This window comes from Myotis davidii, unplaced genomic scaffold, assembly GCF_000327345.1.
Source record: "Myotis davidii unplaced genomic scaffold, ASM32734v1 scaffold185, whole genome shotgun sequence".
Lineage (NCBI taxonomy): Eukaryota > Metazoa > Chordata > Mammalia > Chiroptera > Vespertilionidae > Myotis > Myotis davidii.
Window position 1 is genome coordinate 518,815 of NW_006297811.1, and position 7,496 is coordinate 526,310.

The 7,496-nt window shown below is 42.1% G+C and overlaps 1 pseudogene; it reads right to left on the reverse strand.

Annotated features, from left to right (window-relative positions):
* Positions 1-1,960: 1,960 nt before the first annotated feature.
* On the reverse strand, positions 1,961-2,525 carry LOC102761637 (annotated as a pseudogene).
* Positions 2,526-7,496: the final 4,971 nt, after the last annotated feature.

Below are 7,496 nucleotides of genomic sequence, written 5' to 3' on the forward strand. Positions count from 1 at the left end.
ATAATTTATTGGCAACTATATTTCAACAAGTCTCAAACCAAATTTGTCACATATGCATAATTCACACAATAGCTTTACTAACTCCAAACATTCACTAAGTTTGTGTGTCCTTAATCTAAAGAGAATCACTTGAAAACAGCATATCGTTGGGTCTTTTAGACATTTCAAAAAATTCTACTGGGGAGTTTAATCCATTTGTGTTTAAAGTTATCAATAAGGAAGGTATACTATTGGCATTTTGCCAATTTATTTGGTCTTTTTCTTTTCCTGTGTTTTTTTTTCCCCTGCCTTTCTATGTTTTGTTAGTTTTGTAGTAATGTTCTTTGATTCTGTTCTCCTTTTCCGTTCTACATATATTTTCCATTTTCTTCTGAACTGCAAGGTTTATACTGAGAAATCTACTAGTGTTCCACATGATGAGTCTTTTCTCTAGCTATTATCAAAATATTCTTTTTGCCTTTGCCTTTGGACAATTTTATTATGTGTCTTCATGTAGACTACTTTGGTTTTCTCATATTTGGAATTTCTTAGGCATTATGAATCTGAACATTCTTTTTTTCTCTAGGTTTGGAGAAGTTTGTCATTATTTATTTTAATAACTTTTCTGCCCTTTTATCTTTCCCTTCTCCTTATGGGACTCTCAATATATTATACTAGAGGCCTGGTACACAAAATTCATGAGTGGGAGCTGGGGGGGGGGGTTGTCCCCCAGCCTGGCCTGCACCCTCTCCAATCCAGAACCCCTCATGGGACTGCTGGCAGTTGGACATCCTTCTCACAATCCTGGACCACTGGCTCCTAATAGCTCATCCGCCTGCCTGCCTGGTCACCCCTAACTGCCCTCTGATGCCGGCCAGGTTGCCCCCAACTGCACCCTCCCTGCCAGCCTGGTCACTCCTAACTACCCCCTACCCCTGCCAGCCTGGTCACCCCTTATTGCTCCCCACATCAGCCTGGTCACCTCTTACTGCCTTCCCTGCTGGCCTGGTTGCCCCCAGCTGTTCCCGCCCCCCCCGCCGCCGCCAGCATGGTCACCCTCCACAACCTGCTGTTCAGTCATTTGGTCGTCCCTCACCAACCCCCCTGCCGTACTGGTCAACCCATGCAGCCTGCTTGTTCAGTCATTTGGTCGTCCCTCACTAACCCTCCTGCTGGCCTGGTTGTAGGCAGCCATCTTGTGAGGTCAATTTGCATATTACCTCTTTATTTTATAGGATTAGTTCATTTAATGGTTTCCCCTAAGTCATTTATACTTTTTTCACTTTATTATTGTTTTTCTTCTTATTCCTCTGACTGAATAATTTCAAATGACCTATCTTCAAGTTCACTGATTATTTTGCTTTATCAAATGTCCTGGTAAAGCTCTATGTTGGATTTTTCAGTTAATTTATGGTATTCTTTTTTTAATTAAGTGAGGCTTTTATTGTTGTTTTTCTTCCTTTATTTTCTTTTTTAATTAAGGGTCCCTTACTGATCTTGCTTCCATGAGTGGCTGAGACCAGGTGGAAAAGGGGAGGGGAACCCGGCAGCATGGGGAGAGGCTATCTCCACAACATTCCATTTATACACTGAGCTAAACAGACAAGCACAGAGTCACTATTGCAGTTAGAAGTTGGCAGCATGGGAAAGGTGAGGAGGAAAAAGTTGCATGTAGGGGTGTCATTAAAAAAAATCCAGGCCCTCTCCAAAACTGGGATCCTGGGGTGGGGAAGACTTGGTCTGCTTCAACCCAAGAGGAATCAGAAGATCAAAAGCGGTTTGGGAAGGCCAGAACTGTCAGGGGTGGAGGGAGAAGGAAGGTCCAGGGGGAGGGGGACTGTTTGGCATCTGGGTGAAGGGATTGCCCTCCCCCTGCTGGGATCCCTCCAGCCCCTCTGGTCTGGCAGAAGGAAGCGGCCTGCAACCCCTCACAGGCAGGTCTATGGCTGCCAGAAGCTCCAGGCAGGGGGCTCGAGGGGGCTCACAAAGGTTTGCTCTCCAGGGAGATGACAGCATTGCCCCAGCTTCTCTGCCAGAGTGCAGTGGTCCTTGACCTCCTCATAGCAGTTTGCTTGTAATTCATGCTTGATCCCCGTAAGCTTCTTCTCGATGGCATCCTTGGAGCTGGCATAGATCATTTTGCTCTTAAGAGGCACAGACTCAGGGTCCAGAAGATAAACACCAGGTTCTCCTTCTTGCTCTCCTTGGTCTCATAGGTTGCATCATACAGGGCGTAGCAGCAGTCTTTGGCAGCATCTTGACGAAGATGGGTAGGGGTCATCTACTGTCTGGCCCACATCACCTACCAGGATCTCCTTGCCTCTTCCAAATGATGTTCTTCTTGTCTTCACTCAGGCAGAAGAGCACCGCCTTCTCGCGCTTCTTCACCTCCTCTCGTGTTGAGGACTTATGAACCTTCATGTCATTGAACACTTTGATGACTCCATCAGAGACAGCCACACCAGAGGCCATGTTTCCGGAAGCTAAAGGAGACGGCAAGGAGAGCCTGGAAAGATGAGAGCCGCTGCCGCTGCTGCCGGGATCCGGCTCAATTTATGATATTCTTCAGATTTATAATTTCTGTTTGGCTCTTGTGTATGAATTGGATCTTTTTGTTGATATTGTCATTTCTTATATTCTTCCCCCCACTTTTGTGTAGTTGTCTGTGTTGTCCTGTAGCTAACCGAGCTTCTTTATTATTTTGAATTCTTTGTTTTGTACTTCATAGATCTCTATTTTTTTTCCTGTTGGTTACTGGAGATTATTTTTCATTTGTTAATGTTATCTTTCCCTGATTCTGTGTGTCTCTTGTAGCTTTGTGTTTGTGTGTGTATGTTTGAACAAGCAGCTACCTCTTTCAGTTTTAAGAACTGACTTTAGCAATGAAAGACTTTAACCAATCAGCCTGACTAGAGATTCTGGAAGTCTCTCAAGCCTTTTTATGGGGTGTGCACTTTCCACTCCTCTCCCTCCTTCCTGGGAGAGAAGTCTCAGGCTTGTGTTTCTTCTTCCAAACCTGCTGAGCTATGCTGGGTACTGTCCTCTTTCCCATAGGACAATGCACCAAGATGCCAGGACATGGGGCAAAAGCCCCGTTTCTCTCTCTCCCTCCTGGAGTAGTCTCTTGGTTAAGTACCTCATTTCACTCTTGCAGATGTACTCCAGCTGCTGAGAACTGCGCAGTTTTCTAAGATTCCTGCCTTCTGCTGAGAACTGCGTCATCTGCTGAGATTCACATAGGTTGCTGAGATCTGCACTATCTGCTGATTCCTTGCCGTCTGCTGGGGACTGAGCTGGCTTCTATGTGTTGCACCAGCTGCCAAGAGCCATCCTTGCCTTTGTTCTTCGCTGCTCCAAAGCATTCCATCGATGCCAAATTCCTCAGCACTCTGGGTGGAGCAAGACAGGTTTCTCAGGCAGCATTCCAAAAGCTGGGTATGTAGGATGCACCTCTCACTCTTTCTAGTTCCTGCAAGATAAATTATTGGCATCTCTTTTGATGTTTAACTCTGTCAACTGGGAGAAGAGGAAGACACAAGTAAAAGTAAACTTACTTATTTCAATGCAGTTGCTCTTAGTCCCATGTTTTTCTGGGTTCTGCAACTTCTTAACTTGATTCTGAAGTTCTCGTAAAGGTATTTTGGTCCATACGTTGTTGTTAAGTCATTGTTGTTTTGGGAGGGACAAGGGTCGGAACCTCCTTATTGCTGACATTAATCCCCCTCTTCAAAACTTCTTGAGATATATCTTTGTCAGAATTCCTCTCCCACTTGTATCTGAAATTTCAGTATTTATCTAAGTTCTATTCCCAGAAGTGTGCCCTCCCTCTTGAATATTTGGGAAGCCCTGTGGGCCCAGGATCTCCAGCATGCTCTGATTGTCTCTGTCTCCTTTGCACTTGCCTGCAAATTGGAGACTTTGAAGACTTTCCCCAGTTTGTCAATTGACTCTTTCACTCATCGAAATGAGGGCTGGTTAGGAATTTTTGTTTCCTAGATGTTAAATCTGCCAGAAGTCCTCTTTGTCTTTCCTCTGCTGTTCCCACACAACTTCTCCTCCTCACAGCTTTTCATGGTACATTGGAGTTGGCCTTGTTTGCTCATACTCTAAGGCTTATGAAAATAACTTGGCACCAATTTTTATATTAGATGTTCTTTTTTCTTTTTTTAAAAAAAATTAACTTTATTGGGGTAACATCCTATATAATAAAGAGCTAATATGCAAATGGTCATCATGCCCTTGCACCCTCGTGCCCTTGCACTGGGGTCCAGTGACCTGAGGCTGCGCCCCCCCCAGCCTCGGCGCCAGGGCTGGGGGACCGAGACTGGGCTGGGGGACCTAAGGCTGTGCCAGGGGACCTGCGGCTGCACCCCCTGCCCAGCGGGGCTTGCCGGGGGACCTGAGGCCACACCCCCCGGGGCTTGACAGGGGTGGGGCCAGCCAGGTCTGGGTCTTGTGCGATTTTGAGGTATACATGGGTGGGCTGGGACTTGACTCTGGGTCCCCTGGTGTGTCCCAGACACTGACAGGAGAGAGATTTTCATATATATTTTACTAATTTTCTTTCATCTCTGACACTTCTATTATAGATAAAGGGCAAATAGCAATATTAAAATATTTCCTCTAATTAATTCCCTTATAATGTGCATGAATTTCATGCATTGGACCACTAGTTAGTTAATAAAATTACATAAGTTTCAGGTCTACAATTTCATAATACATCATTTGTATATTGTATTATGTGTTCACCATCCCACATCTAGTCTCCTTACATTACTATTCATCCCCTCTTTACCCACTTCTACCTCCCTCCCCTTTCCTTCTGGTAATTAACATACTGTTGTCTCTGTCTATGACGTTGTTGTTGTTTTCTTTCTATTCTAGTTGCCCTATCTCTTTTTATGAATGAATTGGGAATATTCAAAGTTAGTGCTATCATCATCCCTTCTCTCCCACATATTACTTTTAAAAAGAACATTATTATTTTAAAGTAGCATAAAACTTATACAATACAACTAAATAGTGGGAAACAAAAACGTAATTTATTTCCTTGAAAAGCTGCTCTGGAAAAGGGCTATTTTGGTCAAATTAGAAGCTGTGAAAATTTAAGCAAAAGAGTCAATCAATATCTTTGTGTGGAAAATGGGTGGTGTCAGAGGACAAAAGCTTATCATTCCAGAGGAATTTCTATCAAAATTAGAAAAGCCCTTCAAGTTATTTATGTCTATTATGTATATATGGTAGAAATACTAAATATTGTATCTCTTCTCAACTTTATGTCCAGTGATATCATATCAGTAACTTGAAGTCAGCCTTAATGGTAGTATTTATGCCACAAAAATCAGCAAATGCCACAAACAAGGACTTGCTTTTTTTTCCCCATCCCTTCCCTTTTTACCCTTTTCTTTCCTTTTTGCCCCCTTCCCTTCTTGCCCTCCCCACTCTACCCCCCACCCTTGCTGGCAATCTGGTTGTTAAGTATTTACCAACAAACCACTAGGGGAGACCAAGAGTATGAGATGCCCAATGACAGCAATTAATTGCCAAGATAAGATTGATATATTTACCATAAAGGGCAAAAGTGACATGTCAGTAATAAGAATTCCTTGGGTTTTAGAGATCTCTGACAGTGACTAATTGATCCTGCTGTCCCTAGGAAAAATAAAATAAAATAAATGGTCAGTCAGCTAGAGCATTACATGAAAAAACCCTCCATATCAGGTAGTCAAAAACCTGACTTGAGCAGTCACAATGGAGACTCATAGCCATATAAATTTTTAGATCCAAAGCCCCTTAATTGAAGGGGACAGTGGGTTTCTTTGAGGGAAGACCCTGCACCATTGATGCCGGTATATATTCCAAACCTTCTCCAAAGGGACCCAAGGCTATTTACTACAGTAAAAAGGAAATGCCCAGTACTTTTAGTTAATAATAGACACTTGTTCTGAATTGGTGCTAAAACCTGAATTGGTTCAATGACTATAGTCCATGAATCAAAATAGGGGATTAGGAAAGTCAAGTTCTTAGTCTTAGCTCAAGCTCAGTTCACAGTGCATCTAATTTTTTTCCAGTTTCTGGATATATTAATTGGGATAAACAGAATAAGCAACTGGCAGAATCTTCACATTTGCTCTCTCACCCAGTGGCTGAAGGAATAGTTAAGTGGAAACTCCTGAAACATCCCCTCCTTGTGAAGACTGCTTTCTGTTTCACAGCATAAGAAATGTTTTTTGCAGGAATTCTAGAGATTAATGCCATCACGTCTTGAAAGAAGCAGAGTGGTGATACCTGTCACATCTCCATTTACTCATAAGTTTAACCTGTTTTCCTGGGTAGAAATTATGCTATTCTAAACATAATGAGATGGTGTTCCAATTACAGCTTCTGTTCTAGATACAGTACCCATACTAGAAAAACCAGTATGGCCCCTGCCACTTGGTACATGGCTGTTGACCTGGATAATGTCTTTTGCTCCATACCTATTTGTAGAGCCCACCAGAAGCAGCTTGCTTTTAATCTTACAGAGCCAGGAGTACACCTTCATGGGCTTGTTTCAGGCATACATTTATTACCCTGTTCTCCGACATAATATAATCCCTAGCCCTAGCTGGTTTAGCTCAGTGGATAGAGCATTGGGCTGCAGACAGAAAGGTCCCAGGTTCGATTCCAGTCAAGGGCACATGCCTGTGTTGCAGGCTTGATCCCTAGTAGGGGACGTGCCAGAAGCAGCCGATCAATGATTCTCTCTCATCGTTTCTATCTCTCTCTCCTTTTCCCTTCCTCTCTGAAATCAATAAAAATATATTTTAAAAAATAATATAATTCCTAGAGATATTGTTTCTTTGACATTTCACAAAACTTCACCCTAGTCCTTTTCATTGACTACATTTTGCCAATTAGATCCTATGAGCAGAAAATGTAAGTACTTTAGATGCCTTAATAAGACATACCAAATTAAACAGTGAGAGATAAATTCCACAAAAGTTTAGGGGCCCTCCAACTCAATAACATTTATATGTTGGGGGTTTTGGTAAGTGAGGTGATATATCCGTTCAAAGTAAAAATCAAGTTGGTACACTTCACACAATATATCTTGAAAAAAAGAGGCATATTGCTTTCCTAGATTTTGGAGGCAACATATACCCCTTTAAACAGTGTTACTTTAATGAATTAACAGAGTTATCTTTAAGACTACCAGTTTCTATTGAGGGTTAGGACAAGAGATGGCTTTCCAGAAAATTAAGGTTTCAGTAAAAATTTCTCTAAACTTGGACCTTTTTTAAAATTATTTTTTACATACAATATTATATTAGTTTCAGGTTTACAGTGATTAGACATTATAAAATTTAAGTGATCATCCCCAAAAATCCCATACCCATCTGATACTATACAGTTATTAGAATATTTTTGACTGTATTCCCTATGCTGTGCTTCATACCCCCATGAATACACTATAACTATTAATTTGTACTTTGAATTCCCTTCATCTTTTTCACGCATCCCCCAACCCCCTCCCA